Source organism: Pithys albifrons, chromosome Z (genome assembly GCF_047495875.1).
Source record: "Pithys albifrons albifrons isolate INPA30051 chromosome Z, PitAlb_v1, whole genome shotgun sequence".
Taxonomy (NCBI): Eukaryota; Metazoa; Chordata; class Aves; order Passeriformes; family Thamnophilidae; genus Pithys; species Pithys albifrons.
In genome coordinates, this window is record NC_092497.1 from 56,459,910 (window position 1) to 56,484,962 (window position 25,053).

The following is a 25,053-nucleotide window of genomic DNA, read 5'->3' on the forward strand; positions in this document are numbered from 1 at the left end:
AATAACTATTTTTTTTCTTTAAAGTCAGATAAAATAATCTAATTAAGCAGAGCTATAGCAGATTTTTTGAGGTTTGTTTTGCAAGCTTGTTCTAGGGTATTATCTGAACTTTTGTCATATATGATGATAATATTTTCTTCAAGCTTAATTCTCAAAAAGTCAGATACCAGGTACTTTTAATGTGCAAAAAAGAACACTGTAACATAACTTTAATACATATCAGCAAGGAGATTTTTAAATTATCTTTTCAGTACATATACATACATTATGTCATGAATGTCTGAACTTACTGTTTAATACAAGATTTCTGGAAAATTGAAATGTGGTTCTGAAATCTACTTTCTGCTAATGTCTCTCATTATTTGATTTGTGTTTCTGTATTTCTCACCAGTACCTCTCAATTAGAGGAAGGTACATTAATACATAAAATGATGCCAGTTCTGAAAACCAATCAAGTATATTTTTTAATTATAAGCCTTTAGTTTACACTTAGTCAGAAGATAAATCATGGTTTCTTGAGATTTCACTTAGCTCAGGGAACACCTAGTACATGCCTATTATGCACAACTGTATAATCTTCATGGTCTATCAGGCTTGGTACAGATTATTTTGAAGGATATCTGTAGATGTACCTTTTATCTACCTAACACCAGGTTTGTTTGTTTGTTTGTTTATCTATTTACTCATTAATGGATCGATTGATTGATTAATTAATTAATTAAAAATTTCTATATTCAATAGTACATAGTTTCCCTTCTAGATATAGAGATATGTATAAATATGTATAGAGAGATTCTTTTAGGAATTCAACTTTTCCTCTCATATGTTAGTGGTAATATTTCCCTTTGTGTTCCATATAACCAGCTGTTCTTGATTATTTAGGTGAATATTCAGCCATGAAGTAAAACTTAGATTACAGTGCTCTGGGTGTGGGATTTATGATTTAGAATCAGAAGTCTCTTGCAGCAAGCTACACTTGTAAAGCATTGAACTAATTCTTCTCCTACCCTTCTACATGCTTAGAATACTCCAGCAAATTTTTAGACTATATTAGAAAGTTCCTTATCCTTCCCAGGAAAGCAGAATATGTGGAAGTCACAATCAACTCTATTCTCCTTCCCATCATATATTTGTGGGTCTACAACAAACTGAATTTTGCTGCATTTTCTATGTTTGTTTTGTTGTTTGGGTTTTTTTAGAATTCCAAGTGTGTTTTTACAGAATCTCAGAACTGATTATGTCTGTACTCTATTTGATGTCTAAAGAATTGTCCCTTTTATCATTTCCTAATTCAACATTAGTTGCAAAAGGTGCAATAACTCCTGCTGTTTTATGAAAGGGAAATTACAAATGACATTCATATTATATATCCTTTGAAAATGAAAACTCAAAGCTAAGAAGTAAATTGTGCATCAGGTGTTTTCCAGGTTAAAAACTAGAGCATATCAGGATGGGACTGATGTAAAATAGATAATGCTACTGCTTTGACTGTTGTCCTACACATAAGAACAACGGCAAATGTAAAGTACAATTAATTTTTATTCTGATTCAGTATAAGTGTGGGGTTTTCTTTTTTAGTTTTTTTTTTTTTTTTTTTTTTTTTGCTATGCTTCCATTATGTTGCAATTCTTTATTATAAAGATGACCTTTAAGAGTCCTGAGTACTGGCACACAGGCAGCTATGTAAGCATCTTTGAAAAATTCCTGACAGATTTAAGATTGTGAACAAGAGGTTTTGGACAAGCTCCATGATATCTGGGATAGTGATAGAAAACACTTAGAGTATCCCTTCTATGCCAAGAGCTTTCTTCAACAGGTCCTCAAATTAATTCCACATTGTGACTATATCCTAGGAGAGTTGGGTTACAGGAAGAGACACTACTAAGATTTCTTCTCTAGCTTCTTCTGTGCAGTAGTAAGTTTAGTGGTGTGTGATTGCTGCTCTTCGAAAAACGTGAGTCAGTGGACAGTGAAATGAGGAAATGAACAGGAGGCTGAGGATGTTATTCAGTCCACATTCAGCCTTCTGGAATCAACAATGGCCATCATTGTCATTAATGTTGCTTGCAGGGAAATTTGTTTGTGTATAAATCCCAGATCACGACATGCATTTGGCAAAATGTTCCTGAACATCAGCTAGTACTGATGGTTCTTCAGGTGATCGCATTAATTCCAGCACCTTAAATTCTCCACAACAGACTTGGGCTACTTATGAGCAATGGTAAATTTCCTCAGAGAAATACAGATCTTTCTATCCTCTGGACAACGTATTCTCTGTGTTTTTCTTTAAACCACACTTTTCTGTACCTTTCTTCCATGTTTTTGTTGTGAAATAGGCACATGAAAGTTTGCCTCACTGTAGGTAGGAGATGTTGCAACTCTGGGAAAAACTGCTTGAACTTATATCACTTTATAATGAATAAAAGTTAAAAAGTAGCTATAAAGTTATAAATTAGTTAAAGTATGGAATATCTTTGTCCTGATGAATCCAAATTAAATCCAAGACTCCCTTTAATTTCATTAGGGACTCATTCAGGGTGATGCAGAGTAAAATTTGAACTAAAACTTGATATTGCTGGCATGTGTACATTCATCTAGTCTTTTTTTTCATTAGAATCTCACTACACAACTTTTCCTTAAAAATATTAACCTATTCTCTGTAGTTGAGTTTTCTTAGAGCCAGAACGTAAATCTCAGAGCATTTTCATATTTATATATTAATGTTTCTATGTATTTTGCATCATAGATCCAACACTTATAATAATATAAGTTTCTTATAATAAGAAACTTATTATAAATCACTTACACAGTACAAGAAAATACCATTCTGCCTCTTGATATGAAGGCACTGAGTTATGTTTGAGAGAAACACATTAGGCCCCCCGATACTGAAAATCCTTGGTGTGTAGGGAGCATCTGTAGTTGCACATGTAAAGTTAGATTGACTCCTACTGGAGACTGGCTAGAGCTTTTGTAGATTGCATTATCTGGGAGAGAAAAAGATTTAAAATTTTTAATCTGTCAGGCTTTATTCAACAGGAAAGGTATTACACATTATCAGCTTACTAGAAAATTGGTGTTTTTTCAGAGTTTAATTCTGAATTCACATCAGAAATTCAGACTGTCTTTCACATTTCCTGGCACAAACTGTTTTCCTAGAGATGATCACAGAATCACAGTATCTGCTGACTTAGAAGGGTCCCACAAGGATCATTCAGTCCAACTTCTGGCTCACACCCTCCTCAAGAATCACACCATGTGCCTGAGAGTATCATCCAAACACTTCTTGAACTCTGTCAGGCTTGGTGTTGTGAGCACTGCCCTGTGAAGCCTGTTCCAGTAGTCAGGCACCCTCTGAGTAATATCCAACCTAATATCCTAATATCCAAACTAAACTTGCCCTGACTCAGCTTCATGCCATTCTCTCGGGCCCTGTCACTGTCACCACAAAGCAGAGATCAGTGCCTTCACCTCCTCTTTCCTTCACGAGGAAGTTGTACCTACAATGAGGTCTCCCCTCAGTCTCCTCTTCTCCAGATGAATAGACCAAGTGCCCTCTGCCACACTTCACACATTTCCCCTCCAGTTCCCTCACCATCCTTGAGGCCCTCCTTTGAACACACTGTAATACCCCACTGTCTTTATATATTGTGGTGCCCAAAAACTGCACACAGGACTTGAGGTGAGGCCGCCCCAGTGCAGAGCAGAGTGGGACAATCCCCTCCCTCACCCGGCTGGTGATGCTGTGCCTGATGCCCCCCAGGACACAGTTGTCCCTCCTGGCTGCCAGGGGTGACTCATATTCACTTTGCCACTGATCATGGTCTTTTTACTGTTGAAATAACTTAAAGATGTCACTCTGCTGTTGTGGTATTACGTGCTATGTGTCATCACACCCCTCATTGTGATTTTATACTTCAAGTAGAATAGGATAAAAATATTCAAAGACTTATGGATTAAAAATTTAGGGATGCCATTACTTGGACTGGATGAGTACTAAATTCATGTTGAAGAATTTTATGTCTCCTCAAGAGCCACTGGTGGTCTTTTGTTATACATTAATTAATTAGCTGAGTAGTTCTATTTGGTACTTAAATCAGACTTCCACCTGTGAGAAACCAACTGGCTGACAAGGCAGTGAGCATCTCATTCCTGGGCTTCTCACTTCCTTGGCTTCTTAAGATCAAGACTCAGGAAGGTCATATGATACCTGAATGTAATCTGCTTTGATTAACTCTGGTGAGAGTCAAATTGTCATGTTGTTCCAATTTAAGCAGATGAGGAAAATTTTCTTTCTTATTTTGACTTGGCTTTGAAAGACTCTTGCCAACGCACCAGGCATTAATGTTGAAATTGTGGAACTTCAGAGTGGATGAGTTAGAGCTCAGACAAAAGGAAGATGCAATTTAATAAATTTGTCAAGAACAAAAACAACAAAGAAGGCAGACTGTCTTTGTGAGACTACCAAGACATTGTCTAAGAAAGCTGAAATTCTCTGGTCTTTCAGAGATGCTGCAGTTAGAGAAATTTCTTTTAACTTTGCAGCATCTGCAATATGAATTAATGCTATATTTATCAATAAATAATTAATACAATAGCTTTAGCTAGAATGCATGATCAACTAGTGAACTTTGTCTCAAGTATTAGGAGAGAGACAACTACATGTTGATAATTTTGAGTTTAAGTTTCAGTTAAATGAGGCTTTGATAACTTAATATATAACCATCTCTGCTATGAAATGTTTTGAGACGTCTGTTTGATAATAATTTTTGATAAATGTTTCACACAGCTTATTATAATGAACAATGTGCTTCAAAATTTTGAACAAGCCTGGAGAATTCGGGTTTACATGTCTATAAAGGGAAGAAAAGAAAATGCATTCCAACAAAATTTTAATTTTTGGGGCTTTTAGCACTCATTTTTCCTGGCACCTTTACTGACCTGAGAAAACCTGTAAAGAGACAAACTGAAAGTTAGCTGTAAGCAGTACAAAACTGAATTCAGTCTTTCCCTGAGCTAACTGAAAAGGCCTGATTCTGTTGGGCTTTGGTTTATTGCTACAGTGATGCAGCGATTCATAATTTGACTGGGAATAATACTAAGATAAAATGTAATTTTATCTGTTTATAAATGTCTACCCAATGTAGAAGATCTCTGATCTTTACTATTCTCTCAGTCCATGTTACGAGCACTTCAGAAGGCATATGTTATGTGTCATATAGTAACTGGCAAACATTTGGGAACTTTCATAACTGGTAGAATATCCTCAACATTTTTAAGGAGATACTGGTGCCTTCTGTCATATCTTATGATGACTGTGGAAATACCTGCAATCCAGGACAAGACTTCAGTTTCCAAAATTTGGAAAGATTGGATTAATGTTTTATTATTTGTACTTGCCCTGGCCACATTGCTTTTTGTTGTACTGTAGGATGAAAATCCGTTACCAAAGACAAAGCTTTCATGCAGTTCTATCAGCACCATTTCTGTATAATTTTTATTATGGATAGTGTCAGTATGAAAGTTTATCATGGAATATTGCTGTGTGTTCTATATTCCTGTACTTGTAAAATATTTCAGTAGCACATAAATAGCTAGTGATCTCCAGCACATCATCTTAGGGACCTTGCTACACATTTATCAGAACTACTTGACTTGAAAGAAATGTGCACCTCTTTGAGGCTGCCAATAAAGGGATAACCTGAAAGACATAGATCTTAACATAAGGTGAGATAGAGTACCCTCATCACCTGTAGTTGATATTCTTTAGCTGACATGAATCTTTGATAAAGTAAGTACAAAGGAGACACATCACAGAAAATTCATGGAGAAATACTTCAGGCAGAGGTTTTACATGTCAGTTCTTTATTTCTCTGAAACCGGGAATTGTTCTATACCAAAAGGCAGATAAATGCAGTACTGCAGAGAAGCTTCAGACCAAATTACAAACCTGGATGGACCTTCGTCCAGACTGTCGTGTGCCTGGCCCTTAAGTTCCAGAGCCTTATCCCTGTTGTTTAAGGACGGCTGAGCAGGCGAGATAGGCTGGGAAGAGATTTGCCTGCCACGTTAAACATAGACCTGTTTCCATCACCCCCATCTCTTAAGTCTCCTGCCTGGTGGTGAGGCAGTAGGAGATAACAGGATGATAGAAGAGATGGCTTAGCAATCCTTACCCTTTTATTATTGCAGAAGTTCATCTTCAACATGCAAGCATATTAAAGACATATTGAGCCTACTATATAACAGTGATGGCAAGCAATGGTAGCTGCCAAAGACAAATTAATGTTTTTACTGTGCTTGAATGAATATATATTCTATTCAACAAGTGAAATTCTAGTTTGTTGTTTGAATTTATTTGTATAAAAAGGTGATATGTAAAAGGAAAAAACCCCTTGATTTGGACTATCAGAGCTAACATTTTATTATCATGTACATGAGGAGACATGAATGGAAAAGTTGGGAAGTTTTAAAAGAAAACTTTTTTTACTTAGAAGTATAGAGAAGAGCAAGACTAGTTTCCCATGCTCCTGCTGCAGGATTAATTCTAGGCCTTTTTCCAATCCATGCTGGCAGAAATTATGACATTGACTCATTAACAAAGACATATTTTTCCCTAAATTTTTTTCATTATAAGTATGTTAATAAAAACCAATATTATCAGCCAACACTTGCTTCAGCTTTTTTCTCCTAGATATTTTCTTCATGCCGGTCCTCTATTTCTCCAGAGAACCTACAAAAAAACTGATGTGAAACTTTGTTAGTTGTTTCTCCCCATAATTTAAAGGAAAGTATAAATCTGTTTTTAATAAGATGGTCATCTTTGAATCTTTTTTTCTCCCTGGAAGATTTTTGCTAATACTCATTTAGTTTTTACAGTGAGCAATGTGATAAATTTAGCTCTTGCAACTCATAACTAAAGAGATGGTGTATAATTGCTGTTGTACTTACAACAAAATTTACCTTTAATTTGTACACAATCTATTCCTTGCCAAAAAATCAGGGGTTTGTACAGATCTTTTAAAAATAATTTTAAAACCCAGGAAAGTCATCTTCACTAATTCAAGTATTTAAATATTATTCAGGCATGATTCAAGTTAGACAGTCAGGTTAGATCCCTCTTCTCTGAAGACACAAGTAAGGAAGTCAGTTCCTTCAATTCTGCAATGCACTTTGAGTAAATGGACTACAAGGTCATTAGCAAAGTTCCCAGTCCGCAGTTTTTATTTTTAATTTGATATCCACTGCAGTCTTCTTGATTCCCATTTTCTTGATATCCACTGTAGTCCATGAACAGTTTAAACTGTTGTACATCACAGCTGTCTTCATGGCAGGCTGAAATTTTTTGTGGGTCTCTGTGTCATGGTTAGACCTTTTGCTCACAGCACCAGAAAGAACAGTATTGAAAAGAAAGATTAAAAAATATATGTTGAAAATTTATCACCAGTAGGAGTCAAGTCAGTTACATCATTTAATATAAACTCTGGACTGCCTGGTTTACCTGTTTATCATCTCTCATTTCTGAAAATGCTGATAGGGTTGGAGTTCTCTTCTCTTCACCTACAGTTTACTATTCTGACTGCTCCCTCATGCTCTGGGAATTTGTCCAAACTTCTACCATCTGTGCATTCCTGCACACTATGAGAAAAAGGGTTCTCTAACAGAACAGTGAAGGGTGTAAGAGAAGTTTATATCCTGACAAACAAGTTTCTATCAGCTCAATTTGCCTTGCTTGTTAGCATGTGATTAAGAGCGGAAGTTTGACTCACTAAAAAATTGCAGTTGCTCAGACTCACAAAATCCATCAACAGAACTCCCTCAGACGTGAATAACTTTCAATGTATTGGTACTAGCCATGAATATACAACGACCTTGACATTTTCAAGCAACAGAATAACTGGAGGAAATGTTTCACAGCCTCTCTGCTCAGTATTTGCCACAGAAAAAATTGAAGGTTTGGACAAAGTTTATTAGACAAATACTCTCACCGATTCATGAAGTGTAGAAAGGTCCCCCTTGCTTTCTAAACTCCTCAGAGAGTACCCGAGGCACAACTGGATCCAGTCTCAGTCCCTGACTTAGTCAATACTTTATGTTGAAAGAATTATAGAGGTGTAATTGAGCCTTTATATGACTTTGTCCTGCAGGATTAATGGTGGAAAAATCAAATATATTTATAGGAAAAAAGTAAACTATATATTTAATATGATTTTGATAATGATTAGACTAAAAAGTTTTTATCAGAATCATTTACTGTGCTATATATATAGTTTTAATACTAGTATGGGGTATTGTTTATTAAATTAATAATTTAAAATCTATAAAAATAATATTAAGTAGAGATTTATGTTGCTTACCTATACCAATGATCATGGCCAAATCTCTTTCACTCAGCCTCAAAGAATAACCTTGAAGGACATGCCCACTATAGTGAGGAATCTGTGCACACACAGTCCCAGAAGGAGTGTGTTAGAAGATCCTTCTGTTAGAAAGCAGGGCTGGGATTTTATTTGTTTATTCTTTTTGCATTATGCTCCCACTGATAAGGCAGGAACTTAGAGATTCTTTCTTCATATACTAACAGCAAAGGGATTAGTGCTTTATTGGGGTAACAATTTCAGTGGGCAATGACCTACATGAACACAGAGCTCCTTACTGGTGCTGAAAATGTAGGATAAGAGTTTTGCTTAGATTTCTTGGCAAAAGAGTGACTTTATTTTTTGTTTGCAAATTTACATTAAATTGTTGTTAGAATTGAAGGGAAGTCACTGATTCTGCAGTGACATATTTGATCATGGCCAGTTTTGCTGCAAACACTACAGTGATTACTGGCTTCATTCACCCTACATTGGTTTTCCTTTTTCCCCCACATTATTATATATACAAATATAATAAATATTAATGTAGTTGATATAGATAATATTGTAAAACAAATACTATAATTGCATTCTATATGCATTTAATATATAGTAAGAACATACAATTATGGACTATATATAATTATATAATGAAATTATTATTATGCATTTAGACTTCTAGTATTTCTAAAAGATTCTAGGTGTCTCCCTCCACTAACATGTATTTAATCATCAGTGGACAGTAAAGAACCCTAATTGTTCATGACTGACAGCCTAAGTGTTACAGCAAACCAATTTATCCTTCACAGGGGAAATGAAGGAATAGAAAGAAGTGCCTGTCGCTTCTCTTTAGGATCAATACAGAGAAGTATCCAGTCAGATAAGGAATTGTGACAAAGTGACTAATATAGGAAGACATTTGAATTGAGCCTCAGAATCATAATACATATTTCCTCCATGCACACCGCCTGCAGAGAAGTATGTCTACTTGTTAGAGTAGATCAACTAAGTAGTTGTTCACATGCACATGTTCACATGTTTACATGTACATGTTTCATATCAATGAAATAGAAAATTTTCCAAGGACTCTGAGAAGTTATGCAGAATTAAAACACAGATGCCAATCAATGACAGACTTGATACTCCAATACTATACAGTGATAAGACATTTAGGACAACCTCGTATATCTCAAAATTGCCTATGTCTTTTAAAAATAGGGGCAGTTTATATAGATATGTTGACAGTTATATTACAGTCTTCCTTTTGTGGAAATGAGCTGCATGAACAGTCATATTCTCCTGGAAAGCAAAATAGATGTGGACAAAACATGAAGCCCTGATTTACCAATTGGTTAGCTGAGGTAAGCAAAAAAACCTAAGGGAAATGGAGGCCTTTAAGAAGGTAAGCTGAAATGTAAGTAAGTTTAATATATGTTTTATTTGTTCACTTGTTTCTCTTATAAATGGCTGTAATTATAGTATTAGTTTGGAATAGTTTTTAAATACTGGGAAAATGTTTATAACCTAGAACACATAGCTAATCATGTTGGATTTCCTGGTTATAAAATCTATTGATGAGTGGCACACCTCTCTTGTTGATAATTTCTTTTTTTGAGGAAAGGAAAAGTGAACAATGTGTACTCAATGCTTCTATATGTAGGGACATCCCCTGCTAACAGCCAAGGCCCTCCTTACCTTATGCCCTTCCACTCCATCCTTTGTCCCGTCCCCCATCTCAGTAAGACAGCGGGAGAGAACAGAAGAAGCAAGAAAGCTCATGGGTTGAGCTAGAGATGGGGAGATCACTTGCAAATTACCACCACTGACAAACTGGGCTAGATTTTGGGGAACTTAATTTATCACTGATTCACATATTTGTAGAGCTACAAAATTATAGAAATAATTACTGGGTCAGATAAGTGGAAGCAGAAAGATAAACATTAAACCACACAGGAAAACCCCTTTTCCTCTCCCCTTTCCCAGACTTGCCTTTACTCCTCTCTAGACTCCTCTACTCCCTACTTTTTACTGTTGCAGGCTACAACCAGTTCCTCCAGAGGTACAAGCATGGCAGGAGCTCAGTGCACAACAGCTTCTCTCTGTTTCTTCTTCCTTCTCTGACTTTCCCTCTACTCTGGTGTCAACTTTCCAGGGGTTGCAGCCTGTGAAGAATATTCATCTGCACTAGTGTAGGTCCTCCATTGGCTATAATAGAGTATCTGCCCTAGTGTAGCACTCCAGTCTCAGACCTGTGGGCTTACTAAGAGTATTACTTTAAGATATATCTATATCTATAGATATATCATCTATATCTATATCATCTATATCTATCTAATCTCTATCTCTAAATATAATCTATCTATATCTATAACTATATAATCTATATATCTCTATCTCTATCTCTATCATCTGTATCTATATCTATACCTATCTATACATCTATATCATCTATATCTATATCAGCTATCTCTATATATATCTATATCATCTATATCATGTATATATCTATATCATCATCTCTATCATCTCTACATTATCTATCTATCTATCTATCTATCTATCTATCTATCTATCTATCTATCTATCTATCATCTATCTAGTTCTTTAATATCTTATGAAAGCATCCAGAAAATAAGCCATGGGCTTGTATCTAAGGCGTTTCTTTATTATTAATTTAGGGGAGCAAATAAGGGAACTTGGCGATGGTTCAAAAGGGTAATATGCAAGCTAGACAAAATATTCCACCACAATACCAATTCAGCACATACTAATCAACACCCAAGGCAATATTCAAAGAATTCACCACACTTAAATCAAATCCAATCTCTCCAACCCCAAGCCACCTGAAGCACCAAGAAAAGGAGGAAAGAAGAAGAAACAGAGGGAGCAAGAAAAGAGAGAAGGAGAAAGAGGAAGAGATAGTTACCACTGAGACTTTGTGGATGACTGACTTCTCACATGTCCAGATGTCAGGGCTGTGACATGTGCCACTCCTGTGCCTCTGGTTTTATCTGCTCTGGTCTCTGGAGCCAGCTGGAATGGCTGTGCCTGCCTGGGGCAGCCTATGACCACACAAGCTGTTCATGCATTCCCCGTACTACCAAAGGCCTGGGCACTTATTCCCAGTACAGGTGAATACCTGATACATCATAGCACACTTGGTGGTAGAAACCCCAACCCTTTAATGGAATAATGTCTTGCCAAACAATGCTGACTTCTCTAAATTGCTATTTTTTTATTCAATCTTTTCATTTTTGATAGAATTTAATCAGAAAAAACACAGAGATTTCGAGCTTGACTGCTGTCATGTAGATTTTGAAATATTCCTGCATCTCTGCCTGGCTTCTCAGCAGCCCTCTCTGCAGGCTGACACATGGCTCATTGCCTGCAGTCCCTGGGAATATCCTTGCCTAGCTCATGGTGCTGATGCAACTTCCAGTTCCAGAGCTCTGGGAGCTGCCACATAGCCACGGACCATCACCTTCAAAAAGGCATTCCAAAGGCTTGTTTTTCACTGCAAGTTTTAATGTATAAACACCTCCACAAAACTGAATTGCAGCTATTCATATTGTTTTATTCATGTCTGGGTTTTTTTCCTCAGATGAAATTCTATCCATTAAGAAAGAATTCAGTGTTTTAAGATCAGATAATTATATTTGAGTCCTTAATGCTCTTATTCTCCAGCTGTTGTTTTACTGTGACTTTCTTAAGACTAGAGAGACTTTTTTAGATTCTTATACCAATATTACATATTTCAGACCTGACATACCTTTGTCATTGGAGGCAATAGATTTCAATGCTAATATTGGAAGGTTTTTTAGATCCAGTTTTCAAACATTAAGTACAGTAGAAGAAGAAATATGGATTCACACAGAACTGTAGAAGTGTAACATAAGTAGAGTTGATAGACATCTTCACTTAAAGTGAAAATCAAAAGCAGTAAATAGGTAAAAAAACACTAGATATTTTTGAGATCTGGATTGCTTTGGTATATGATAACTTGAAATGAATTTACACAGAGAAGCTTTAAATTGATTTGACCTTTGAAAAAATCAGTTGCCTAACACTCACAGCTTGTGTTATTAACAGCACATAACAAAAAACTGCAGAAGGAGTACTGAGTAATGCTGGAGCATTGAAAGAAATACAATAAGGGGAGTTTATAAATCAATGTCATGAATGCAGACTTGAATTCACAGTCAGAGCATTGCAGAACAAGAGGAGGACAGTCAGGCAATGGAAAGAAAAGTAAGTAGAAAGCTCTTCCTACCACGTTGTTATGTTCTCCCCAAAGGGCTTCAGAAGCAAAGCATTTCCAAAATCTGAATGTTTTGGGTCACCACCACCACAAATGTGGGAAAAATTGTGGAAGCAGACCTGAGTTCAAAGGCAGGATGAGAAGGGTTTTGTTTACTGACAGGGTTTAGTAGAGTTACAGGGTACTCTATATCCTTTCCCAGAGACAGGTTTTTTTCTCTTCAGCTGGTCCATCTCTGCTCTTCTTCATGAGCCACAGAATGTAACGCATGACTTGTTTCTTCATAAGTGAAAACAGGTGGTCTTTCTCCAAGCTGTGTTACACCTTGCCTGATCACCCAGTACCTGATTTATCAAAGCAAGCCAAGTCCTTCTTAACTGTGTTAGAATCCTAATCTGTTGCCTCGTTATGAAATGTTGTGACATATTCCCAGCTGGAAGACAACTCTGTACTGATGCTCTGAAGCACTGCCTGGGCCACAGGTAGTTCACTCACGCTTAACCTGGTTATTGACTCAGTGAAGGAATGAGAGTGCTTCTTTCATCCAATTTCTGAACTGGAATCATGTTAGAACTTAGAGAAAAAGTGCTGTGGACATCTAGGGTTTTCAGGAATACCCTAAATAAAATGATTGTCTATTTTGATTTCTTAAAATTAGGAAGATGTCTGGATGTTTTCTAGACACTTTGCACTGCTGGTCTATAACTTGCATCTATTTTACAGTGTGTGTTTTTCAGCCGTGAGTCATTATTTTAAATTGTTTACTTTGTTTCAATTTCTTTTGGACTTTCACTTTAGCTTGTCATAAAATAGAGTTAAAAATCACTGAATTCAAGTTAATGTGGAAATTTAAATGCCCTACTGGAAGTCAATATGGGTAGTCTATCCTTCACTCTCAGGTTCACTGAGGAGAAAGGAAACACCAGTGCAATTCCCTGACCTACAACTGCAACCTTTTCTAAAAGTCCCTCTTCTGCAGATGCCTGGCAGATACCTGGCTTGCCCATCTGACTACTTCTGTTGAGAAATCAACTCAGCGAGTGCTTAAGTACAGAAGTCTGCTGTGTGTGCCTGTTCCCACTGAAGGAGTGTCACCATTTCCACAGCTGCTAGTTAAAAAGCAACAACACAGACTCTTTTGCTAGATGCCATTGTAGTCTTTTTTCAGAGCCCTGTGAAATCATTCCTAAATATCTGAAACACCTGAACTTTTGAGGGTTAAGTCTTTTGAATGCTCTGTATCTTAACCATAGAAACTGCAAATATTAAAGTCTATGCTTTGTAGTTGTAAACCATTACCTCACTGCAGGGGTGACTGTTTACTTTTGGGAGAACAGTTTTCTCCCTAACAGAAAAAACGGTGCTAAAATCTCCTTCTTCATTCTTTCTTAAAGTTGTCAGGTAAGGTAAATACAAATTTAATAAAAAATTTTTACAACACGAAACAACTGTCTAGAGCTCAGTTTAAATAGCTCTTAAATGTGTTGTAGAGTTACTGTGGGGTCACTTTATGTGAAAGCTTTCTAACATACATAACTTACATTTTTTCTACTTGGACAGAGGACTAGAAGGGATACAAGTATCTTTGCCAATGGCATTAAACTGGGAGGAATTGTTATCTGCCTTGAAGGCAGAGAGGCCCTGTGGAGAGACTGTGATACATCAGAGGGCTGGGCAATCAGCAATCATATGAAGTTCAACCAAAGAAAGTGCCAAATTCTGCACCTGGAAGGGGGAAACACTCATTGTTTGTATAAACAAGGGAATGAGGGGCTGGAGAGAAGTGCCATGTAAAGAGACCTGGTGTTCTGGTCAATGGCAAGTGCCCTGATAGCCAGAAGGGCCAACCCTGTCCTGGGGGGCATCAGGCACAGCATGACCAGCCGGGTGAGAGAGGGCATTGTCCTGCTCTGCTCTGCTCTGGGGCAGCCTCACCTGGAATATTTGGGCAGTTTGGGGCACTGCAATATAAATAAGACATTGGACTGTTAAAGAGTCTTCAAAGGAGGGCAATGAAGATGGTGAAGGGCCTTGAGATGAAGCCATGTGAGGAGTGACTGAGGTTCCTTGGTCTATTCAGCCTTGATGAGACTGAAGGGATACCCCATTGCAGTTACAACTTACTTGTGAGGGCAAGTGAAGGAAAAAGCACCGATCTCTTCTCTGTGGTGGCCAGTAACAGCACCTGATGGAATGGCCTGAGGCTGAGTCAGGGGAAGGCTGAAAATTAGGAAAAAGTTCTTTACCCAGAAGGTGACTGACCACTGAAACAGGCTCCCCAGGGAAGTAGTCACAACACCAAGCCTGACACAATTCAAGAAGTGTTTGGAAAATGCTCTGAGGCACATGATGTGACTCTAAAGGATAGTTCTGTGCAGGCCAGGAGTTGGACATGATGATGATTGTGGGTCCTTTCCAACTCAGGATATTCTAAAATTCTATAGTTCTGTGTTAAAACATTGATTTCACCAGCTAAACCAACCAAGTCAGAGAGTTAACTTGTTGAGTTTCTCCATAAAGACTCCATGTACATCTTAAGTCTTCCTCATTTCCCCTTCATCCTAAGTGCTGCTACTGATTGTAGTAAATACATGATCCTCATCATAGAATAAATTAATTTTTTTCCAAACTGAGATGACATTAATCAGTATATGGGTGTGAATCTTTGGCTCTGTCTCCTTGTTGTGTTTGTTTGCCCCTATGCTAACTGAAACTCTAATTTATCAGTTCATAGGTGCAAACTAAGGCTTGTTAATTACGGTAAAGAAAGAACATGAACACTAACAAAAAAAATCTCCAAAACTATTTGTTATGTTATTTTTATGTTTTCCATTTTAATTATTTCTAGATCTTTGTTATAGTAAATACCACAAAACATTAAAAAAAAGGGACGTTCAAGTGTATTTTCAAGACTTTCAAAATGTGGACATCAAGTCAAATGCACACATCTTTTGCAGCATCAAAATATTCTGTTTAAGTCCACATGAAATGAAGACTGTGCAATTCTACCTCAAACTATTACACTGATTTTTTTAAAACAGATCATTTTTTTTAACATATTATAGTTCTTAGGCAGTGAAAAAACTGACCTCGATTTCACATGATACCTACAGTTTTGAAGTATTAGAATGATGCATCATACTTGCATGAGGTTCTCCTATATTAAGAGAGGTACAACCAATAGAGTGGTTTGTCACAGAAACCAGAGATAGTCATGGGAAAATTGGAAAATAAATTCTCATGAATCCTTGAATCAGGTAATTTCATTCTGAACAGCCAGGCAATATCCAGTGCATTGGTTCCACAGGATAATTTATTTCAGACTGTTTCCTCCAAAATCTTGCTTCAGTCTATGTTCTCAATAAAGTAGAAGTAATCATAGCATAATTATGTTTGTAAGCAAAACACTTTTAGTTTGTACATAAGTGTGACTTTCAAGTGATTTGTATAATTTTTTACAGTGTTCATTTAGAACTCTTGGGGATTCTTGCCCAGTAGTTGGAGGAACCGGAAGACTAATTGTCATACTCATTACAGTGGTTTTTTGTTTTGGTTTGGTTTTTTTTGTTTACAGAAAAAGAAATGAAGAGGGAAGGATAGTCTAAATTTCCTTACATCAGTTTGTTGGTGATATAAAACTTCGCTCAAGAAAGAATAACTTGTTTCTTTTACCTGTTCAGTAAATGTTTTCTTGATTATGATCTCAATAATGTGGATTTCAGAATTAAGCAGTGAAGTTTCCTGCATTGCAGGAACCAAGACAAAGAGATCTACTAATTTTCCTTTGGGCTGAACTGATGGCAGCACTCTTAATTTCTTATTAATCTCGTCTTCAATATCCCTGATGAGGATAGGCCAATGTACATAAATCAAGCTTAATTAGACAGCCAAGTTCCTAAATCTTGAGCCTATCTGTGGTCTAAATGTGCTGAAATACAATGTCATATAGGAATTTTATAAATTTTTTTGTTGTATGAGCTTTTTATCCTTTGCATCCCTTTCCTGTTTCTTAGAAAAAAGACTAGTTCTTCAGACTACCGTTTTTTAACCTTTTGTCTGGGCCTTTCTTTATTTTCATCAATACTTTTGATGACCATTATTTTCCAAGACAAAAAGACCCAACAAACTAACCAACCAAAACCAACACTACCTCAGCAGAGTACCCCAGAAATATAGATCTTATTTCCGCAGCATCTTACTGAAGCAGGTGGTTTGGCCATACCTTCCAGGTCCAACCACAGCATTGTTTCTATGACAACAACATCTGCTGAAAATGTGAGTTTTTAACATTTTGCCTTCGTCCTAGAGATTTTGGTAAAAGTGAAATGTGCTTCCTCATGCAAAGGTTGCCAGGCCCCATCAGCCTCAAATGGATGATATTTCCTGTCCTAAACTAAAAGAAAGTTTTTCATCCAGCATAAAACTATGGGCCTTTTAAATTAAAATCTCACCTGGGTCTTCCATAGTACATCATTGTCAATATGAACATGTGTCTTTTTTACAGAGATACAAGAAATACTAAAAATAGTGCAGTAAAGTTCTCCATGTCCTTGTTCACAGTTATGACAGACAACTAGAAAACTGTCTCCAGGCTGATTCTAGACCTTTATTTCTGTTTGTCCATATTTTGTTCTCTTTTTCCTGTTTTCTTTATTTTTCCTCTCCTTCTCCAAATTTTCTTGAATCTAAGAATAAAGGTATTTTCTTCTCCTTGTCTATTTCTCTTTTAATAACATGAGGCTACAATAAATTTGCCAGTACCGTTGCCATTGCTTCAAGTGAGGCTTTCATATGTGTAACAAATTCAGAATACAAGCCTATTGATTCTGCTCATTTTAAAATTTGCAAGCCAAGTAGATCTGTGTGTAAAGGACAAAAGACTCTAAGTTTTTAGGAGTATTCTTCTATATTCATTTTCCCAGTATCCATATATTCACTGAAAAAGAGTAAGGTCAGCTACATAAGGTATAGTAAATACTGAGTTGTGTGTACACCATAAAGTTTCAGAAGCATCTGTTAGAAAACCAAATCAATTGAAGAACAAATTTTATCCTTCAATAAAGACCTGTAAATGTTCTTTAGCAGCTTCTGGATGTAAATAGGTAATCTCCAGGGGAAAACAGGTCTTTGCTCTAACATGTGCCTTTATCACTAAATGGATTGACATAGGTGTCAAAATGTGTTGTTCAATTATATTTGACTGCTGCCTTTTTATTTTTATAGAACACTTCTTTTGTCTTGTTCAGAAGAAATAAATGAGAGTAACACTTGATTTCCCTAAAATTTGTGTTAGTTTAGAAGAGTTCTCATAATTTCTTAATTCAGCTGTGTACCTTGCTCTTGTAGATTTCATCTCTTATGAAAATGTTTCACACAACTCTCCTTAACATCTTTTCAAATAAGATAATCAAAACATTCATTAATGCCACCTCAAAAAGATGTCTTTCAGACATATCTTTATGGAAATAATGTTAGCATAACTAAGAAAAATATGCAAAACTTACAATGACAATTTATGTAGATTCTCAGCTTCCTTAATACAGTCTTTTATTTCTTTAGTTTAAAAGAATTTTAAGTTTTAAAATTAGAGAAATTTAAGTTTTAATGATTGCAATGCCTTACAATTGAAGTTATTTTCAAGTCTAGTGAGTGAAAACACCTAATAAGCTTCTACTGTGGTTTTTTTTCATTTGGAGAGAAAAAAGGGTTTGATGTGTGTCGAAATCAGTATTCTTATGTATAATAATAATAATAATAATAATAATAATAATAATAATAATGATAACTGTGAAGTATTAAGAAAAAATTCTTTTATGACAAATATGACTGTTTTTAGGAGAGACTTGCCTTTGGTTTACCATTTTCCTTTCTTCTTTTGTTCCAGCTGTCTCTGCAACAGACAAAGCAGATGCACAACAAGCGAGACAGAATGGCTTGTGGTGCTTTTGCAGAAGTTATTTAGAAAAGGGAGGTAAACACTGAGATAATATACCAAAGAAAGAGGGATGGGAGGAGACACAAGGGAGATGTGAGAAATGGAGGAAGAGTGCAGAAGGGGAGAAGACAAGCAGCAATCCTAGGGCAGGAGGGAGAAATAAGAAAGGATCTGAGAAGGTAAGAAGGATGCCAAGGCAGCAGGGATGGCAAAGCAGAAGAAATACTGCATTAGAACTAGGTGCTCAGAATCACAGAATATGCTAAGTTGGAAGGGACCCACAAGGATCACTGAATCCATCTCCTGGTCCTGCACAGGACCATCTCCAAAAGTCACACCATGTGCCCAAGATTATTGTCCAAGCACTTCTTGAGCTCTGCCAGGCTTATCCAGCTCAGTGCACTGAGATCCCTTTGGTCCATCATCTGTGTTGAAGACAAAGGCAAAGCAGAACAGCATCAAAATTGTGCTGCCCCGAGCAGATCTAAATCTAAAATGGGAAGGGAAAAGAAGCCAGCTTGGCAGGAGGAAAATAGAAGAGGAGGTGTGGCCTTGGCCAGTGAAGGAGATCACCCCAGAGACACTGTAGAGTTGCCATGCACTGACACCAGTGCCCTGTGCCACCCATCACCACCTCGAGGGGATTCAGTGTCACATGTGATGCAAGGACTGGGAGGCTGGAAAGGGCAAGAAGAGGCATCTGGCAGGGACTTGAGGTGTGTCCCTCCAAGAATGTGGTTGTTTTTATTTTTCAGGACTGCAATAACTAAAAGTTCATTAACTGGCAATAAAAGTTTCTGGCAAGGCTAAGATTAATATTCTTGATGGCCACTAACTGTAAGGTTCAATTATGCTGCATAATGAAGTATTGCTCTTGTGCCACGCAGCAGAAGAGTGATTTTAAATTTCTCAGTAAAAGCTGATAATCAGTCATCTGGTTTTGGTCTTATCTAAGAGCTGTAGTATTGTCTGAAGCCTTCCATATCACTCTTTACCTCTAAATTATTTGAAATATGCTTAGCAATACTCTGAACTAAAAAGCTTCAAGAATACTTTTTTGTGTTTCAAATTATTTTACATTAGACATGGTAGTGACACTTGCATTACTTTTCCATGAGGAACAAATGTTACTCTTTTTTTTTTCAGTATGTGTGCCTTTAAAGACCCAACTTTAAGTATTCTTGATTGAACGCCTGTTGAAAGATTTTTTAAATTGGTTTTTCTAATATATTTATCACTAAATATTGCTGAAAGTTTATAACAGTTTTTGCATGGTGTTTTTAGGGGCTTTACATCTTCTCTTTAGCCAATTTTTTTTCTGTTGTACAGAAATAACATCAACAGAGAAATTAAAGTCAAACACTTGAAATTTAAGCAAGTCATGTTATCAACAAAGGATATCTCTCTAGAAATTAGATCCAGGCATAATCATATTGTCCTCACTTCCTAAACAAAGCAAAAAAAAATTTAAGTCATACTCATGCTTTTTTGCACTATTATTAGGAATTTTAATTGTCATCAGAGACTTGTAGCTGTCTTGTCAAATTTAGTATCCATTACAATTGGTAAACACTTGCATAGCTACTTATAAATTAAAGAAACAGTGCTGAGTGTTTACTGGTGGTAGCATTATATACTGGTAGCTGATTACAAAGGCACCCACTAACTTGAGGCAGCCTCCATACGCTCAGTATGAAAGGATGACTATCTGCCTTATGGTCCCCAAATGTAGGATTTTGCATTTTCCCTTTAGATTCCTCTCAGCTCATTTCTCCAGTTTGTCAAGTTCCCTCTGAATGACAGCACAGTCCTCTGGTCTATCAGCTCTTCCAGTTTTATTCCATCTACAATCTTGCTACAGGAACACTCCATCAGAGAATACAGGTCAGTAAAGGAGATGTTAAACAGTGTTGGCACCAGTATTGACTCCTAACATCCACCACTACTGAGTGGACACTGTGCTACCGATAACAACCCTTCAAACCTCTCTCTTCAGTTTGTTTTATGGACACCTCATTGCCCATTTATTTAATGTTCATTTTCAAATTGTCTACGAGGATGGGGAAAACAATGTCAAAGGTTCTGCTAAGTTCAAGGTAAACAATATCCACACTCCCCTCATCTGCCAAGTCAGTCAACTCATTGTAGAAGGTTTTCAGATGGGTTAACCCAATTCTTCCTTTGTAAATCCATAGCTACTTCCAAGCACTCTCTTATCCTTCAGATGTTTTAAAATGTTTTCTGGGACAATTTTGTCTATTGACTTCCCAGCAACTAGGATGAGACTGACTCGCCAGCAGTTTAGTGGATGTTCCTTGTTGTGATTTTTCAAAACAGAAGTGATACTTACTCTTTGAATTACTCACTTTCAATCTTCAGGAACGTTTCCTAGTGACCATGAACTTTCAAATGGTCTAGAGAGGCCTTTTCGTGATGTCAACAATTTCCACAAGGGTGCAACATGGCAGGACCCTATGTGTGTCTCATTTCTTTCAATGCTTGCTTACTTTCCCCCAGTCTTTACCCTGGTTTCAGGTTGTGGAATTCCTGAAGGCTGGTTATACTGGTAAAGACTGAGGTAAAAAATCCCAATATTCAGTAACTCAGTCCGTCTCATAATATTTGTCCCCAGATCACCTGCTTGATCCAAGACTTTTGAAATATATTAAAAAATTCCTGAAACTCTCCCACTTCATATATAATTTATATAACTTTGTAGATTTCATCTTATGAGTCTCATTATTCTCTGTGATATTGGCAGCAGTCCACAGTTCACAGCAAAGCCTATGACTGGCAGCAATGGAAATATGAGGAGGATAAAACTATTTTTTAAAAAATATTTCTCATTAACTGTAACATGCCAATCAATCAATCAATCAATCAATCAATCATCACATTGTAAAGGAACATTAGCTGAGTATGTTTTAGTAACTTGGGGATACCTGAGTCAGAACCAAGTTGTGAGATACTGGGCAATAGCAGGTGAAAAGTGGAGAGGAAGATAAGAAGAATTGCAAGGAATTAAAAGTTATCCAGTTACTGATCTTCAATATGAGAATGAAATGCATTATGTGAAAGGGGTAAGAGCATATATTATACTTAAGCTAAGTTAATTCAAGTAGAGGTAATGGAGACTAAACAAATGAGAGGTCAGTCCAAAATAATCACCCGAGTTTTCATCTGTTTGACATGTTTCCTCCATTTTTTCATTCAAATTGTTTTAGCCAGTCAAGTAATAAAACCAGAAATGTAGGCATTGACTTATGGCACATCAAGGAACTGATAAACAGTCTTTAAGGCCGTTATGCAGATACATTTGTATTAGTGCTCTACTTGATCTAGGGAGATATTTATATAAATTACTGTGTTATTCTTATTTACTATTCTCAGGTTTGAATTACAATGTAATTCCCCAGGTTTTCAAAGCTGTTTTTGTAGGATCAGGTTAAACCAGAAGATGCACCAGGCACAGCCTTAATTACCAAGCATTAATTTCTTGGTACCTGACTAGGCTGGAAATACATATACAGTGCAGACAATAATACCTGACATCATTTCACTCCTCCTTTTCTGTTACTGCTCTGCACCTCCTGCTAATTTTGACGTGGTTGTCCTTTACCATTCTTTGTTTATTGTCCATTGCCTCTGAAAGAGTTGACTGTAGCTTTGAAGAGCAACAAGAAAGATACATAGCACAGTGTTCAATATCAACTGCTTCATCATTTGCATCAGAGAAGCATACCAAGAGTGTACTTGAACGATCTGACAGCTCCTCCTCTAAACAGGATGTGTAGAAATAACTCCTGTTGGTGAAGTGAGACCTAAATGGATGATCTCTTCATTTGCTTTTCTACTGAAAATCAGAAATATCTACAAGTCACTTCATTTGGAAAGACAGAATCTTACCTTTGGACCAGACAATTAGGAAAAATAACCCAAAAAACAACCCTGCGGCATAAAAAAAAAAAAAATTAGCCTGTATTTGATTAAAAAACACTCTAAAGTGCACTCTAAGGCAAAAGAGATTGTACTTTTGTGGGCAAAAATTTCCTACTGAGTTAAGCAATGAGAGAGTTTTCATTAAAAGGTCTCAATCCCTTTTTTGTGTTACTTATCTTTAAAATCAGAAACCCAACCTAAGTGTCTCTGTACTTAGTGACTCTGAATTAATGAAGATCTTTTTGACATTTCAAGTGTTTCACAGAAGATCTTTAGTAGTGACTTCAGCAGTTTATTTCTCAGATCACCCACCAGACAGACAAGAAAGTGGACCTATGCCAAAATAATATTGCTTACTGCTCTACTCTGTCAGAAGTATCAAGTGCAAGGACAGTAATACTTCCAAGTCTTTAATAAATAATCAGTACACATACGATTTTATCAGACACCAGCTTCACTTTCCATTTTATTGAGATCAAACTTATTTTTTTGCAAACCGAATCTTACCTTTTTGTAGTAGAGAAACACTATTCACCACAGTTTACTTGCACTTTAGTGACCCCAAACAAATAAATGAGAGGTGAAAATAAGTCTTCTGTATGTAATATTAGTTAGTTAGGCTTTTCTTTTTAAATCTCAGATGATATTAGGTTTCCTGTCTTATCACGCAGACAATTCAAAGAATCAACAAATGATGTAGGTATTGTTTGAATGTGAATGATTCTCTGTCCATGTTGTAATTTGATGCATTTTTTTCTTAGAAGGTTTTGCAGTAAAGAAAATGGACTTTGAGGAAATTGATGACAAGAGATCTGACAAATCTAACCTGAAAGAACACAGCAAATAAATGTCTATATTTCCTTAAAGAATATTTGTTAACACATATTAAAATACATTAACTTACTTCATAGTATTTAGACATAATTTTTATATTGTCTATTCATAGACAATTAGATAATGAGGTTTATGCCAGTCGGAAATTTTGTTTGTTTGATTGTGTTTTTGTTTCAGTAAACAACCAGTGTGCAGATACTGGACAAGTTTGTTCTGTAATTGCCACTTATAGTGACATTTCTGTCGGTCCAGTATTTGGCATGGATAACAAAGAGGGAAAAAGTTAAGAGAGTGCTTAAACAGACAAACAGTGGAGCCAATTAATTTATTTAATTTCTGTTGAAGAACAGTGTTGGTTTATTTCCACAGGGAATTTGACCTTTCCTTTCAAGTCTTACATTTTTATTTTAAGAAGCAGCCTTGGTAACCATACAATAGTGGCAGGTGTTATGTAACCCTCATCAAGACCTATCTTAAAGTATATTGGAAAAACAGCTTTAATGGACCTCCACCCTCAACGAAATTTTGAGATTAGGAAGAAAATTACAGCAAAAGAAATTTCCATTTTCTTCTCTCTTGTAGTGTACCATTATATTAAATAGCATGCTTGGGAGATGATAACACTTAAACCCACAGACTAGCACTAGGGTAGAGCCACTGCATGTCCTCTACTCCCTCCTTCTAAAGAAAATCAGCTTGTCTAAAATGATGAGGGGAGAAAAAAAGAGATGTGTATGGCATGAAACAACTATCTTAGTGGAAACATGGTACTGTTTGTTCCTTTGCTCTACAAACACCAGTGTTCATTGAGTGAGACCTGTCCTTTCTCTGCTCAAGGTAAACGTAGACATTTTAATTTAAATCAATTATTATTTCACTGACAATTTTTATAGGGTGTAAATAAAAAAACACACATGTTGTTTCTCTTCCCCCCCCCCCCCCCGCCAATCCAAAGCACTGGAAAGGAGTCCAAAAGTTTATTTTGGAGGTGAAGATGCTGAAAACTTAAAAAGTAAAACCTAGCAGTGCTGTGATCAGCACTGAACCTGAGAAAAGGCAAACCTCCTGCAGGTTACTTGGGTATATCATCACCTTCTCCCATCTTGGCTCCCCCACTGACTGCCAAGGCCCTGTAGCATGTCTGAGTGTTACCTTTCTCATACCTGGGGAGTCAACTTCTGTGGAATGCATGCAGAGAAATATCTCAAGCTGTCTCTGGGAAAAATGCCTCATTCCAGGCAGGAAAGCTTTCATAGCAAAAATAACTGCTTCCTTGGTAGCAATGTCTTCTGGAAAAGTGTTATTTACCCCTACACTGGGCACTAGAAAACACAGAAGTGCCAGGCAAGACCTTGCTAGGCAGAGGAAAAATTTATCTTTGTTACCATTCTTCAGGAATTATAATGTTGTAGTCAGTGCTATAAAAAGTGCAAAGAGGAAGTATTACAGTTGCAGTTATCCTGTTTCTGCCCATGATCATTAATGGTTTCTTGGAAGCACATAAAGCCAGAGCAAGCATGAAGTACTGATTGTCATGAATATTTTTCTACACTCCAGTGACTGAGCACTCAACGTCGTGTGAGAAAGATTTAAAAATGTCCTGTTAATTTTCCCATGCATTTACTTTTGAGAAATGAAGACAGTTTTTATAACCCTGAAACTCAGATAACTCAGTTTATCACCTTATGTATATTATTGTAAGTCTTAATTAGTTTTGCAGTGTCTGTCCC